Source organism: Martes martes (assembly GCF_963455335.1).
Source record: "Martes martes genome assembly, chromosome: 5".
Lineage (NCBI taxonomy): Eukaryota > Metazoa > Chordata > Mammalia > Carnivora > Mustelidae > Martes > Martes martes.
This window is the reverse complement of record NC_137892.1, coordinates 49,762-66,266: the sequence shown is the minus strand read 5'-3', so window position 1 is coordinate 66,266 and position 16,505 is coordinate 49,762.

Sequence of the window (16,505 nt, the reverse complement as noted above, 5' to 3'; positions counted from 1 at the left end):
ATTTTGATCAATTTTACCATTTCCATACTTCATTCAGTCACTTCTTTGTTGAGCCCTTCCAAAGACTGAACCATATGTATGGAGGACTGTGGCATTAGCGCAAACAACCAAATTATCATTTATTCAAGGTAACAAAGATTTTCCTCCAATACATTAGTTTAAGCAAAAATATTTTCACAAAGAACATTCATTCACTGTTTCATTCTTTGGAAGTACCCTGTACCAAAGAAATCGCCTCTAGCTTCACTGGGATATCATTTAGTTCTGGACATCATGTAGTTGTCACTCAGCACATGGGGCAAACCATGCACTGAAGAAGACAAGAGAAGAAGAAAAGATTTGTAGGGCATGGGCAGAATGAAACCGAGGTAGCACTGTTGTCACATTAATGATCCTGCATTTTCCTAGCAACCTTTTTTTTCTAATAACTTGAAGCTTTTCATGAATCTTTGCTGCAGAAAGACCATGAGATACAGTTTATGAATGGAGAAGACATCAGGATCATCCTAACCCCAAGATTCCACCTGAGCTTTGGCTCCTGGTCCCCTGACAGATAACTGCATGAGAAGGAAAGAGGTAGCAGCCATGCACTGAGCACCTCAGAAGTCCACATGTTTCCTTCAGGATCACCTCAGTTAACCTCTCCCCTGTGAGGCACCTTCTGGGAACATTTTTTTTTCTTTTAAAGATTTTATTTATTTACTCGACAGAGAGAGATCACAAGTAGGCAGAGAGGCAGGCAGAGACAGGAGAGAGGAGGAAGCAGGCTCTCTGCTCAGCAGAGTGCCGATGTGGGGCTTGATCCCAGGATCCTGAGATCATGACCTGAGCCAAAGGCAAAGGCTTTAACCCACTGAGCCACCCAGGTGCCCCAGCTTCTGGGAACATTTTATGGAGGTTCCCATGGGTCAACAATATGGCCCAAGGCATTCTGCCTTGAGGATGTTGGAACAGTAATGAGCTCCAAGTGAATACCTATTCCCTTCTCCATTCATGCCCACTCCTCAAATGAAATATAAGAGGGATGCCTGGATTTTTCAGTTGGTTGAACTTTGGACTATTGGTTTTATCTAGGGTCATAATCTCAGGGTCATGGGATCGAGCCCCATGTCAGGCTCCTCGCTCAGTCTTGTGTCTGCTTGAGATTCTCCCTCTCCCTCTGCCTCTGCTCCTCCTCCCACTCATGCTTGTGCTCTCTCTCTCTCTCTCTCTCAAATCAATAAATAAACAAAACCAGGAAGGAAGGGAGGGAAGGAGGGACACTGAACTGCCATTGGGGAAGGTGGAAGGCAGACAGGCCAAAATGACAATGCTCTTGGCATTACAGAGCAGTGACTTATAAGACAAACAATATTCTGAAGTAGATGCCAATTCCAGAAGAGTTAGAGGGACCTGAGAGAACACCCACACTGACCAGCCCAAGGTGATCTGGACACCTTTGTGCCATGGGTCAATTTGGAAAAATGGTATCACAATGTCGAGACATGGTATTATGGTACCACAGGCACGGACTAGGGACTCCTTTCCACCCCTCACCAGCTCCACATGTCCATAAGCCCCTCACACAACAGTTGCACAAAGAACTTGAAAAATTTCCTCAATGAATTGAGAAATCTGGAATTGATGAGATTATTTACTGTCAAGCAGAAATGGGATTTTATGATGGAAAATGAAATATTTTTTAAAATTACACTTTTGTCTTTAGTAGATTTTTCAGATTGCCACTATGAAACCTTAACATAGCTTTAGACCTTATTTTCAAAACAGGAACGTTTTTAAAGCATTGTTGAAGTAGAATTGATTTTTGCCAGCTGCCAAAGGAAAGTATATGACCTTCTCCTTATCCCTTTGTTTTTCTGTTTTCACCTTGAAAACTGGAACCCCCTCCCCTTGAAGACTAAAGCATTGTACTGACCAAAGCAGAAATCATTTAAAAAAACCTCATCCCTTTTAATATTATAAGCTTATGGCTATTATAACCTCTTTTTTTTTTGGCTTATCAGAAAGATTTCCTATGCTATTCCAGGTCCTTAGATGTGGGAACAGGATATTGTAACAAACAGCCTCTCAAGGAGACAGGACATTCATTACCAAAACAGGAAAAACCCTGGCCTAATTATCAATTAATCCTAGTCCATCTCTGTTCTAGAAAAGCAGGGGGCTGTGAAGGACAGAGAGCATGGGTATTCGCAACATTGTGTCCCTATTAAGCAACTAGTGACCTATTTCAACTGTTGTGTCCAAAGAAATATTTTCTGGTTTCTACCAAATGCCTGGGGTGGGAGGATAATTTTTCTCCTATTAATTTTATTTTTGTGGCTCTCAGATAATTCTGTCATATTGGGCAAGTACGATGGTATTTTGGTTCCTCTGCAGTGTCTTTCTATGACACCTGCTTCCTGTGAGGCTCCGCAGCTCATTGCTGACTGGAGAGCGAAATTCTCCAGAAAACGGATGACACCCCCAGGCTGACATGAGCTTGCTGGTCCCCATCACTTCCATTATTTGGCAGATCCTCTAAAATAGGTTTCCTTCTGTTTTTCCAGTATTCACACCATAGTGAAAGAAAGCATAATCAGTGCCAAAGTTTTCATTTGTTTTAGTTAAGACCAAAATCAGGAACAAATCTAACATTTGAGTAATATTTTATTCTTCCTTTCTTTTTTAAATTCAAATGATATTTATACTAATCTTCTCCCATGGAAGATGATTGTCTCTGCCCATAATCTGTATTGTTTACACATTTCAAAACCAATAAATGGAATCTTAGCTTTAAGATAAGTCTTGGGTTCAAATCCAAACACTGATGACCACCTAATGGTAGCGACATAAGCCACAAAAACTCTCTGAGTTTTGTTTATTCTTCTACAGAATAATATGTTACTGCCTATTGTAAAGCTCTATGAGGGCAGGTAACTTGGGCCGTTTTGTTCACTACCACATGACTGGTGTCAAGAATTGTGCCTGATGTATGGTAGGCACTAAATCAATAATAGTTGAATGTATAGAAAAAATAGCAACTATAATAATATGACCACCTTTGTATGACTTACTATACTAGGCTAGTGGATCAGCAATAGTATTTAACTCTCCATTATTCAGAAAAATATTTTACCTGGAAAAGGATGAAGTAAATTATGCTTCTGCCACTGGAGAATTTGGAGGGAATGACTTCCAGGGAACCAAGACACTGAGATCACATAGCCCACATGAAAATCTATCCCTAGGAAGTAAGAACTGTACACATCATCTTTTCCAGTTGTCAAATAACCAAGAACCACTCCTCAGGGAATGACTCCCAACTCCATTCTAGTAAAGGGTCAGGACACAGGGCTTGAAGCAATGTCCAAATCACCCAATGTGTGGCCAGAACCATAACTGAAATGTCTTCCCAATTTCAGGGTAGAATTACTTATAAAGATGGAAAGAAGAGAGCACAGAGACATCCTCAGGAAAAACAAACAAACAAAAAAAGAATTAAGCTATGAGGTGGGTCTCGATGGCTATAGGAGTTTCTAGGTAGAAACGTGGCACCCCTTAAATGAGTATTGTCCAGCATCTTACTGCTTCTTGAAACTTCTGTCAGTTCTCTAGCTCATAAGGTGAGTAGTGGCTCAGAATGTGCAGTGGACTCAGGAATCAACAGAAACCATGGCCCCAACCTCTCACCAAAGAACAAGGCAGCAGTTAACTGCACCTTGAAAAGTCTGAAATGCCTTCCTGAAATGCAGCAGGATGACAGCTTGGAATCAGCTTTTTTTAAAGATTTTATTTACTTGACAGACAGAGATCACAAGTAGGCAGAGAGGCAGGCAGAGAAAGGAGGAAGCAGGCTCCCCGCTGAGCAGAGAGCCTGATGTGGGGCTCCATCCTAGGACCCTGGGATCATGAGCGGAGCTGAAGGCAGAGGCTTTAATCCACTGAGCCACCCAGGTGCCCCTGAAATCAGCTTTTGATGGTGCATATTCTTCTAAGTACATGTTGTTTTGGGGGCATTCTATTTGTAAAACCATGGAATAAGGATCAATGAAAAGATATGATGAATAGACCAAATCAATAGACCACGAACTCTGGTTCTGTCACCGGCCTGAGCCCCTGAACTACGAAATTTCTAGTAGAAAGTTCTGCCTAGATATCAATGTTGCCTGTTAGAACAGAAACCCATTTGAGGAAGAGTCCTCACCCAGATGAATCAGAAAGTGCCAGAACTGACCAACAGTTCCCTCAGCCTCATTATAATGTCAAAATCCGCTCCTGAATAGTCATCCCTGACCCTAACAAAAGGAGCCTGTGTTCCCTTGTTTGGGCTTTGGAAATGATTACCAGGATCTCCTTGTTAGTACAAATAAAGGCAACCTGGTGAGGCATGAAGACTCTGCCTGTAGCTCACTGGAGAGCAGATTCCCCCTGACCATTGCTCCCAGAACAAAGCCTGGGGAGCTGCACTGAGTGTTACAGGACAATGGTAGGTCTTCTGGCTCCCAGGAGAAGTTTGCCTACAGCTTCCACATTGCCAAGCACTTCTCTTACTCCAAAACTTGGAGCAGCTCTGGCCTGGTTGATTTTTAGGAGGTCTTTTTATTCTACATACCTCTGAGGGACACAGACTCTCTGCACAAGTGAGATAAAAGGGAAAAACAAAAACAGGAGCCTCTGTCTCCTGAAAAACTACTATTCCTGGTGCCTGCCTTTATCCCCCGAAGATGAGAGAACCCAGTCACCAGGGCTGCCTTGTAAAGTAAAGTGCTTTCTGGGATGCCTGGGTGGCTCAGTCCATTAAGTGGCTGCCTTCGGCTCAGGTCATGATCCCAGTGTCCTGGAATCGAGTCCCACATCGAGGCTCCTTGCTCAGCAGGGAGTCTGCTTCTCCTTCTGCCTCTGCCTGCCACTCTGCCTGCCTGTGCTCACTTGCTCACTCTCTCTCTCTCTGACAAGTAAATAAATAAAATCTTTAAAAAAAGAAAAGTAAAGTGCCTTCTATTTTTATAGAAACATTCTAAAAACATTTACCCTTCTAGGTTCCCTTCTGCTCTCTCCCCACATTCTCTCCCCTGTTCAGGGTGTCTGCCCCCAGGTGCACATGTTCCAGAACCAGAAGTGAGGGGCACCAAACCCCCTGTGTCCACAGCGCTGTGGGTAGGGCCCAGATTAAGCCTTCCTGCATGAAGACACTGATCACCCAGCTATGTTCACATGAATCCTGATGAAAGCCAGGATTTCCTTCAAACCTGAAAATGTTTTTGTAAGTTTTTTTTATTATTATTCAAGTTCCTTTTATTGTTTTAATAATATCTACACCTAACATGGGGGGTTCAAATCTTGACCCCGGGGTCAAGAGTTGCATGCTTTCTGATTGAACCAGCCAGGCATCCCTAGTGTTTCCTCTTATCAGGCACCTTGTTTCTTCCCTGTGTGTGTGGCACACTTTTGCAAGGAAAGGCAATTCTTCTTGATTACTATGTTGTAATCTCTTTGTACTTGTTCTGTTAATGGGGTTTAACTCATACCAACCCTCCAAGGCAAATACTATTATTTCTATTTTAAATATGCAGAGGCTAAGACGGGGAGATTAAGGGAGTTGTCTGTGGACACTCCAGTGATAAAGAAGAGAACCAGGTCTATCCAGTTCTAAAAACCTCAATCTTTCACTATGCAGGCAGCACAGGCATTAATCTACTAAATGATCCAGAACAAACACAACTAAGCCAGGACAAAAAAGGCTTATAAATGGACTAAATAAATATCTCATCTATATTGTACAGCCATAATTGGTAGAAAAAGGGTTTTAAAGTCACAGGAATAGAACTTCTAAAAATAACAAACTCGTAAAGCCAGGTGAGAATTTTAAGGAAATTTTTCCTAGCCAAAGTACATTGTTATTTGGATTTTTTTCCTTCTGAAGAAATCTCATTCTTTCTTTTAATTAGTGGCAAACAAGGTAAAAGATCATCATAAAGACATCATACACTATGTCCATTCAAACTTTAAATCCAGAAGTGTTTTTTATCTTCTACTCTAATAAGCAAAGTGAATAATATTGACATTCTTAGTTACATCAACAGAAGTGAAGGCAAGTCCATCAATTAGCTCTAGAGTTTTATCTACTTTAGAATTGATGAAATAACTCATAGAATAATCTAAAGCATCTTTAAAGAACTCTAGAAATACATGTCTGGCACAGGCAGAAAGACACTCACTGAAGGGCCAGTACAGAGCAGGTTTGCTCTGGACCTCCATGTGCAGCTGGAGTGGAAGGTCCTGACCTGTTACTGGTAAGAGCACTCCATGCAGTGATCTAAGAAAGCGCAGAGCAAACAGTTCTAGGGACAAGCAAAAAGGAAAGAAAACACCATGTCTTAGCAAATCTTATGATATTTACTAAGGGAGATCTTTCATTTTATTGGTATTCCATAACCATCTGGTCCATTAAGTCTCCACTGTATCTATTAACTACAGAGGAGGCAAATCCCATCTGGGACAGAAAAACCAATGAAGGCAAGACACGGTTTCTGTCCTTAGAAACCCCTCTCACCTGGAAGGGCAGACAGCTGCATGTCAACATACTTTCCGATGTAACAAGAGGTGGTTGCTTGCTAAGGAGGGTCAAGAATCTCTCATTTAAGGAGATTCTATGTTAGAAATGATAACCCATGGATCCCAGCTGTGTCCAAGGCTCCAGATCACTCAGACCAATTGCTCACGGTATAAGCTGTTATCAGTGAATCCTTCAATAGCCACCAGCACCAACAGATGCAAATAGAAATGATCACCACGAGACACTTTAGAATTTTTACTGCAGCATGTTTTGGAATAGGCAAAAACTGGAAAGTATGAAATGCCCATCAGAAACATAAAGGAACATAAACTATGAATGTAAAGTGAGCAACAAGGCAGCACTTAGCATGCATGAAGAATCCGTGAACATAACATTGTGTGAAAAAAGTCCACGACAAATGAGGGCATGCTTCACAATGCCACTTTTAAAGGACAAGAACGGAAAAGCAAGCTATGTACTGCTCAAGGACAAAAGGACAATCACACGAGGAGCCAAGAACTTGCACAGATACTGTTCCAAAGAAGACTTACAGATGGCAGCAAGCACACGGAAGAGGTTCCACATTGTTATTCATTAGGGAAATACAAATCAAAACCACAACGAGATACCACTTCATGCCCACTAGGATGGCTATAATCAAAACAATGGAAAGTCACAAGTGTTGGCAAAGATGCCAAGAAATCAACACCATCACCCATTGCTAGTGGGAACGTGAAAAGGTTTAGTCAGTGTGGAAAACAGTTTAGCGGTTCCTCAAAAATTTGCATGTAGAATTACTGCAGTTCTATTCCTAAGGCACATACTCCAAATGGCTGAACACAGGTGTGTAAATAAAAACTTTCATATGGAGATAATGGCAATGCTATGTACAATACCCAAAAGGCAGGACACAATCCCCCCTAAAAGAGGTTGGAAGTACTATTAATATCAGCCAAAAGAAAACACCTGTGAGATTTGGAATTCTGGTTTACTCCCAGTATCCTGGGGTCAGCAAACTGTACTTCCCCCCACACACACACCAAAAATCTGTGCATATGTTGCTTATCCCCTTAGCACATACTGAAATTAGGACATCAAGCGAACTTGTAATTTTCCTATTTCTAACATCTAAATCTCACAACCTAAGTGAGCCTGACAATGTATTTTTGGCTTCTGGTTATACTGACCTCATAAAAGGGATGTTTTTCCATCTTCCAACGTAGCTTCTCCAACCTACTCCTCCACTGGCCTGATGCTGATGCATCATGTGCACGCATTAGCTTCTTAGGGGGTCCCCAGAACATGCAAACCCCTGGAAAGAGCATCTGCTTCTAGATCCTTCCTAAATATCCACCATTGACACCTTTACCTCAACCCCAACGGTTAAACTATGTAAAGTGTATGACACCTAATGGGCATGTGGGCAGTCTCTACATTACATGTAACTCACAGTCCTCCCTTCTTCAAATCAGAGGTTTGTTTTGTCACTTTAAAAAACATAATAGTGAATCCGAGAAGGCCTGATGGGATTTTGTTGAGCACAGCAAGACAGTGTCTAGAACCCGAGAGCCCCGCTGACTCTCCCCTGCTGCTTGGCTGTGCCTCTGCTCATGCTCAGAGCTGAACTCAGGCAATGTGTCCCCACATCTCCTCTGAAGTTCTTCCGGTCCATGCCACTGTCTTAGCGGGAGGGGGTGTGGTCAGCTTCCTGAAGTCCCCTGTTCTGATAAAGACAGAAAAGACACTGATGAGTCCTAAGGCCAACAAGTCTATTTAGTACAGAGCAGGAAACACTTGCCTTCATAAGAAGGAGCCCACTTGTAACAGGGGTATCCCTTTTAAATGTATGCAGGAGTTGTGGGTTTTAAAGACGCTTTCCATTTCCCTGTTTCCGAAATGATGATGAAGGCGTGAAGTACTTACAGTCACTTTACAGTCTCCCATGCAGAGTTCTGAGCTAGGAACTCATTGAAGGTGATAGATTCACAAAGCACTTTCTTGGCACCCACAGAAGTAAAATCATTTATTTTTATATATAGCTTTCCTCTACTTTCCCTCACAGAGATTAGAGAAATAAGCAAAAGGCATCAGTCAGTCCCCAAGCAAGTATTGATTAGCTGCCACCGACCAGGCAGTTATTTGGATCCTGGAGTCAGAGAATGAGTTACCTGCCAGCACAGACCATCAGCTCTGGCACGAGGACAACAGAGATGTGCCCAGTCAATCAATGATCACCCAGTGAACACGTTACTTATGGGAAGCACTGTGCTGAGAACTGGAGATTCAGAGACCAACAAATGACAGACCCTTAAGACTTTCAGTCTGAAAAGGGAGGGAGCTGGACTAGAAAAGGAGGTGCCATTACACACAGGGAAGTGATGAGAGCCTGATAGCAGTGTGGGCTTCAGTAAAAATGCCTTAAGAATCGCCCATGGTAAGTTGGTAATTCTGAGCTTTCATAACTACTCAGTTTCTTACAATGGTTGATCAAAAGCCGAAAACAAGTTAAATAGAACTTTAAAGAGGAAGAAAACACAAGATCATAAATTATCTGTCCTTTTACTCAACATCAGGCTGCACACTGGAATTTCGAATAACTGCCTAAGGAAGTACCCTTAAACTGGGTGGCCCAAGACAGCATTCATAATTGCTCATGATTCTGTTTGGGCCAGGCTCACTTCTGCTTGTTTCATCTGTGATTACAGATGAACCAGGGGCTGGTTCATCTGGGGTACCTCAGCTGGGAGATCCTGTCAGTCCATGGGTCTCACCCTTAGGAGGCTAATTCCAAGGTTCCTCATACAAAGACACACCTTTTAAGCAAGGAGAGGAAGGTGCAATGACTCTCTCCTGTGGCCTCAGATCAGAAGTCACAAATGGTACTCAGTCCACATTCTTCAGGTCAAAGCCAGTCACGAGGCCATCCCAGGTACACAAATGGTGGGGGAGGGGAGGACTCCGGTTCTTGATGAGGGCCAGCATATATTGCGCAGAGGTGTGTGTGTAGGAAATGAGGAATGATTGTAGCATCTACCAGTCTAACAAAGTCTTTACCCACAGCACCCAAATATCTAGTTTTCACAACATCTGAATATCCCTTCCTTCTGCTTTCACTTGACATGATCTAAATATTCCTGACCTCCTACAGAAATCTCCCAACTCTGAACATGCTAGTTTTATCAATACATGTGTTTATAATAGCATTGTAACTCCACAGAACTTATTAATATTATTAATAACGTAAACTTTTTCACCTCACAGGCTCAGTATAAAACTCTTCACATGTGGATTGTTAAAATACATAATGACAAGGATAATGAAGAAGCATATTCCTCATTCCCAAAATTACTCCCTGCTCCGAGGACCAGGTTTTGAGGACTTCTGAGGAATGTAACACTTCTTATATTTGATATCATTTTCAAAGACATCAGTTAAAATTATGAGTCCTATGTAATCAAGTTTGATCAACTCCCTGAAACACGTGAGACTGCGTGGAGACCCTCTTCATCAGATACTTGAAGGTAAGTGACCAATGGGAAAATCAGTCATTTTGATTTGCACAACAGAATGTACAGTTTGGGTTCCCTCAACAGGAGAAATGAAAGAAAAGTCATTGGAATGAGGTGTTTTTTAAAAAAATCTCCTGATTGAAGAAAATCCGTTTTGCTTTTCTTTATAACTCAAATTGCCTGTAGTATTTCAAGCATAATGACATCCCCTTACTGTTGAACAAGAGATGTTAGCCTAAAACAAACAAACCAACAAAATACCTTCAAATGCTCTTCCAAGACCATTTTATCACACTTGTTTCTGCTGGAAAAGAGGGAAAGTCCAGATGACACACTCAAACTTTGCATTAGGAGACCCAGCCTGAAGAGTATCCTATCACCCCATGATGGCCATGAACAGACCCCTTTGCCATTCTGCCCACCACAAGGTCAATGGACAGGGTTCTGAGACAGCCCTCCCTGATTGCCCTTGGCAGACTGAGGCAGTTTTTCTACTCTGTGACTTATTGCAGCATTACCTGCATAGTCTCAGTCCAAACTCTTGGGTGAAAGTCTTGAATAATTTGCAGCTCCTGCCATGATCTCACACCCGATTAACCATACTCCATCATCGCAGCTGTTTGTCTGTGGACCCAGGCAACAGGTAGCAAGAACACACAGAGTGCAGGGAGGAACATAGCCCCCATCCCCACACAAAATCCTTGACAAGGCAGACAGTGCAATTAGATTCTATGTCACAAAGACTCCAAAGTAAGTAAAACAGTAAGTTTTACTGTTAGCAACTTAGTGCTGACCCAGCCAAGCCTCCACTTGTCTTTCCCCATGCTCCTCCCTTTCTTTTATAACCTCTCTCTCACCTCTCTTCTACCAAATTCTCTAGTAAAATTATCCCCTTCTTTGTTCCATTGCAAATAACCCCACTTGGAAAATAGCTGAACACAAGAAACCACCCAAACAATAGAAGGATGGAAATGGGCAAGACCTGTATACAAGCCAGTGAGGAACAATGGCCAACACTCATTCAGAGTTATCTATGAAGCATTTTCCCCAAATAACCTGGACATCTAGCTCACGGAGTAAGAGTTCCTGTATTTGAGCTGGTGGTGTCACAGTCACTAATCAACTCCCATTATGTTTGAAAGATTACCATACATTCTCTTTCATCATAGTTCTGTTTCATTTAAGAGTAGCCTTCCCACAAAACTTGCAAAGGGATTCTTCCACTGAATTGTACACTTGAAATGGATTAATTGTATGGCATGTGAATTATATCTCAAAAAAAAAGAGAAAAAAGTTAGAGAGAGAGAGACTCAGATTGCTGCCTGCCACCTGTCTCCAGGTGACAGGATGCAGATTTTTAGAGGGAGGTGATCAAGGCTTTCTCCAGTGTGCAGGAAGACACATAACTATGGACGCTGGGGAAGAGGGCTCTGTCATTATGTACAATTCCGGTGGAAAATGTGGAAACTCACCTGTTATGTACTGAATGTTTGTGTAATCCCCAGATTCATAAATTGAGTCCTAATCTCCAGGGTGATGCCCTTCAGTGGGCTGGTCTTCAGGAGATAATTAAGTTTAGATGAGGTCATAAGGGTGGAGCTCCCACGATGGAATTAGTGGACTTATAATAAGAGAACAAAGCTCTCTCTCCGCCATGTGAGGACACGGCAAGAAGGTGACCAGCTGAAAGCCAGTTTCTCATCAGGACCTGAATCTGCCAGCACCTTGATCTTAGACTTCCCAGGCTCTGGAATGATTGGAAATAAATGCTTGTTCTCGTCTCTATCCAGTCTAAGGTATTCTATTAAGGCAGCCCAAGCAGACTGGTACATCATTACTAGACATTCTCAAAATATGTAACCTTCCTTATGCTTTGCCATCTTTACCAAAGTCATCGGGCATCAGGTTGTTCATGAGGCTTTTAGTACTTGAAAATCTTTTGCCCAAAGAGCAAACAGAAGATGCCTCCATCTTAAAAGTCTGCACTGTTTCAGAGTGCTCTTAGACAAATTTTGTAGGGAGAAAGTGACATAGGCTTTTAAGATGTCCTGAGAAGAGCCCAGAAAAAGTGGTTTAAGGTCAAGTCAATGAAGAAAAATTTCCTGGGGAGAATTTAACTCAATTTCACTAAACACTGCAGTCACAGAGTATTTAATTAGCTCCCGCATCTTGATACGCCTGCCATCCCCACTAACACCAATCACAGCCCACTCAAAATATGCTCTGAGGTGATCCTGAAGAAAGCAGATAAATTTGAGACTGGCTTTGAGCCTGACTCCAGTTTTGGTCTGTAAGTAATGGGTTACAATCCTATCTGTAGTTGTTCAATGAATGTAAAGTTACCTTAAATTCTGTGTCTCTAAAGTTTTTTTTCCTCTTTTGTCTATGGAATAAGACTGTTTTGAACTTTATGACAGGAAGCTGCCACATCCACACCAAAACCAGTCAGAACTCTTGCTGTTCTTTGAAGAGGACATTCACTATGCAAGACCCATTACCACCCCCATATTAATTTTATTTTCAAGAAAATTTAAATGACTACTAGTAACAACTGACACCTGTTTGAAGAATAAAATACTCCACATATTTTAAATCGTGAGCTATAGAGGATGCTGCACTTAAAAGGCCACAGTGATTACCGAGGAAAGAAAATACAGCCACGTGTCTGTTTCTCCCCATCGTTCATTTTAACAGTGAAAAGCATGCCAGCACTTCCTTAGTGAGGTGCTGAGCCCTGTGGAGGTCTGTAACCAAGAGAAGGAGGAGGGAATAAGAGAGAATGACCAGATGCCTAAGGCACTGTCAAAAGAAATACAGTCATCTAAAGTGATCATTATGACAGGACAAATCTCCCTAGAAAATGCTTATAACAAAGAGCTTGTATGGGGGGAGAAAAGGAGTTTTGGCTTGAAGCCACAAGGAAAGGTCTGTAGCAGTAATTCTCAGACAGAAGGGAAATAGAATTAAAGGTGAGCCCAACGCCAAGGCAAGACTGTGCCGGGTAGTACAGGGGTGGGCAAGTGCCTGCATCAGCAAGAAATGCGGGATTCACTGGCAGTAGAGGCTGAGCGGTTGGTTGGGGTAGGATGTGAGGGGCCTTGAATGCCACGCTCAGGACAGCAGCTGCCTCCAGCATCGCGGACAAACACCTTGGAGGCCGGCAGCTTGAGTAGTGCATCAGCACATCTGGTAGCTTGCCCGTGTAAACAGTGCCCAAGAGAAGGGTCTTGGAGGAAAAAAATAATGTGATCAGATACGTGCTTTAGAAGGACAACACTTGGAAACAGGAGCACAGCATGGTGGAGCACAGAAGGCACAGAAAATAGCAGCAATAGCAGTTCGGGGCCCCCCAGGGAAGCTTTGACACCTCCATAGAGTGGAAATGTCAAGGCAGTCGTTAAAAATCGTGATCTCCAAAAAACTGTAATGTGACTTGGGAAAAGAACATGTATACAACATTAAAAGAAAAAAGCAGAATACTGAACTCTGTTAGGGTGTTTCCAATTTTTTTTTAATTATTCAAGATAAACATAAGAAAGAGGTTAGTAATAAATACACCGTATGGAGTTCCTAGTCCAGGATGACTGTGAGGAGCTCCAAGGACCCACTCCCCAGTGAAGCCGCCAGCAAAGCTGGTGGAAAAAGGATTTTAAAAGTAAAGGCATCTAGGGGCACCTGGATGGTTCATTGGGTTGAGCCTCTGCCTTCAGCTCAGGTCGTGATCTCAGGGTCCTGGGATTGAGCCCCACATCGGGCTCTCTGCTCAGTGGGGAGCCTGCTTCCCCCACTGCCCCACTTGCCTGTCTGCATGCTTGTGATCTCTCTCTTCTGTCAAATAAATAAACAAAATTTTTTTTTAAGTAAAGGTATCTAGAAATTGTCCTCAGGGCAGGTAGCAAATGAAGAAACCTTGATCCAAGAAAACTTTCTAAAACTGTGTATGAATATTATGGCATTTGAGCCACAAACTATTCTTTCCCTCATCACCAGAATCACTGGGTGGGCTTAGCAGAAGGTCTTCTGCAGATGGGCACGGCCAAGTAGATGGAGGCCCTTTTTCCTCTGCTCTCCATCAAGGCTTAGTGTATCTCACCAAGAGGGATAGGCCTCCTGCATTTCTCATTTCCTTCAACCCCAAGTTAAAAGGGTTATATTCCTGCTAAGTGTAGCCAAGAGGTCATGACCTCCCTCCTCTGACACAGCCTCTCCACACAAATGGAGGCTCCAGTGAAGCATTGTAGACTGAGAATCCTGGGCCCTAACTACCCTCACTGCAGCTCACCTGGGGACCAGCTTTCAGGCTTCTGAGAGGCAAGCTGAAATGACCAGTCTACTGTCTCACCCAGTGCCCAGTGTGGTTCAGAGTTTGTCCAGGATGAGCAGGAGTCCATTAGAAAAGGGAGCTCCAGAAATCTCCACAAAGGGTGTGGACAAGTTCAAGTGAAAGGAGCTCAAGACAACAATAGTCTCTCTTAGTTAAGATTGACAAGCTGAGCCATTGACTAGCTCATTCACCAGAAAGACCCAGGGAAAGAGGCCATTGAGAGCCTTCCTAGGGTTCAAACAGATGCTAAAGACTAGCTTAAAAATCTACCTTTGCCCAAATGTAATTGGATCAGACTGTTGAAGAGGTGACACCCAGCACACTGGGGAAAGCAGTAGAGAAATCACAAGGTAATTAATGGGACCAAATGGGTGTGAGTGGGAGGAGGAGTAATACCAAAATGCAGCAGACAGCTTAACAGAGAGATGATGGAGAGACAAAACTACACCATCCCAGGGCGACTGTCTACATGCCCCGGCTGCACCCTCTGAGGACACCTGCTGCTTCAAACCATGGAAGAAAGAGACTTCACAAAAACAGCCAACCAAGTCACACAACAAACAGGCAAGTTAATAACAACAAGCCTGGAAACAGGGAGGAGAATCAGTACCCACAGTTGCTACAATATATCACCCCAAATGTCCAGTTTTCAACAATAACAACAAAATATAAGAAGCACAAAGAAATAGGGATAGGAACACATATTTGGGCAAAAAAACAAACAAACAGGCAACAGAAATTGCCTTTGAGTAGGACCAGACGCCAGATTTAATACACAAAATTTTCAAAATAGCCATGAAAAAATACATTCATAAATGGATGTAAATCATACTTAAAGAAGTAAATCACAGTATGAAGACCACATCTCACCAATAGAGAATGCCAATCCAGAGGCAAAAATTATTTAGAAAAAAAAATAAAAATTCTGGTGTTGAAAAGTACCATAAATAAAATTATAAATTCATTGGTTGGGCTCAACAGTAGATTTGAACTGGTAGAAGAAATAATTGGAAATCTTGAGGATAGATAGATAGATTGAGATTCTATAATCTGAGAAATAGAGCAGAAATTGAATGCAGAAAAATGAACAGCACCTCAGAGAAACTTGGGACACCATTAAGTGCACCAACATGACCTGAGCTGAAACCAGAGTCAGCCTCTCAACTGACAGTGTCACCCGGGCAGCCCAGCCATCTGTGATTTCTGTCCACAGTCCCCCTTGGGCTTACCCCATGACCGCTGTTTCAGTGCTGCAGCTGCACTCCATTTCTCCATGGAAGCTATTGGTTTGAGGTGCCCTGATCTGCACCTCCACCAGTCTTTGCATTTAGGCTCTGTGGATATCACTGGGTGGTGTTGTTATTGCCTTTATTACACAGATGGTTGCCTCATGAAATAGTTTCAGATATTATTCTTGCAAGCTCTTCTAAGTGTTGACATAAATCCTCTCAAGTATTGTTGCATATGTTGCAATGTTTCCATTAGAAAGAGAGTATAATCTCAAGAGCATAAGAGAAAATCAGGCAGACGCACACACATCAGTAATTCTTTTTGCTCTGAGTTCTGCCTCCCAAGACATGTGCTCCTTTTTAGGGATTCCAACACAAGCTTGTGGATCAGATTCAAGAGGTTGGAAAACCTGGTGAATTTTGTGTGCAATTGTAGGTGAATGTGTGCAGAGAAATGAAGTTCACTTTTATGTGATACATTCTGTGACTTTCATTTGATTCTCAAAAAGATTCATAACCTGGAAAGGCCAAGAATTACAGCTCTGTAATGACCCCAACTCTTCGTTATTTCTTTTCTTAGGCTCAAATTGCTTTAATAATTCCTGAAGATACACAAAATGACAGATGAAAAGTGTTGAGAATTTCTCAGAGATTCAAGAGTAGGGGTCAATTAATTATAAAACAATCCACTAAAATGATCCAATATATAGGCTATATTCAAATAATTAAGAACACAAGAAACTTATTTCACTGGGATCAATTAGGGATATATAAATTAAAAAGTGAAACAAAGTTTCTTTCTAAAATTTTCCTTTATATTAGAGAAAATCTTAATTAAAGTGCATTGGTCAGGGCCGGTCTCTACAAAGAGGGAAAGAAGGTGTCAGGTGAAACAGGATGGTTTCAAG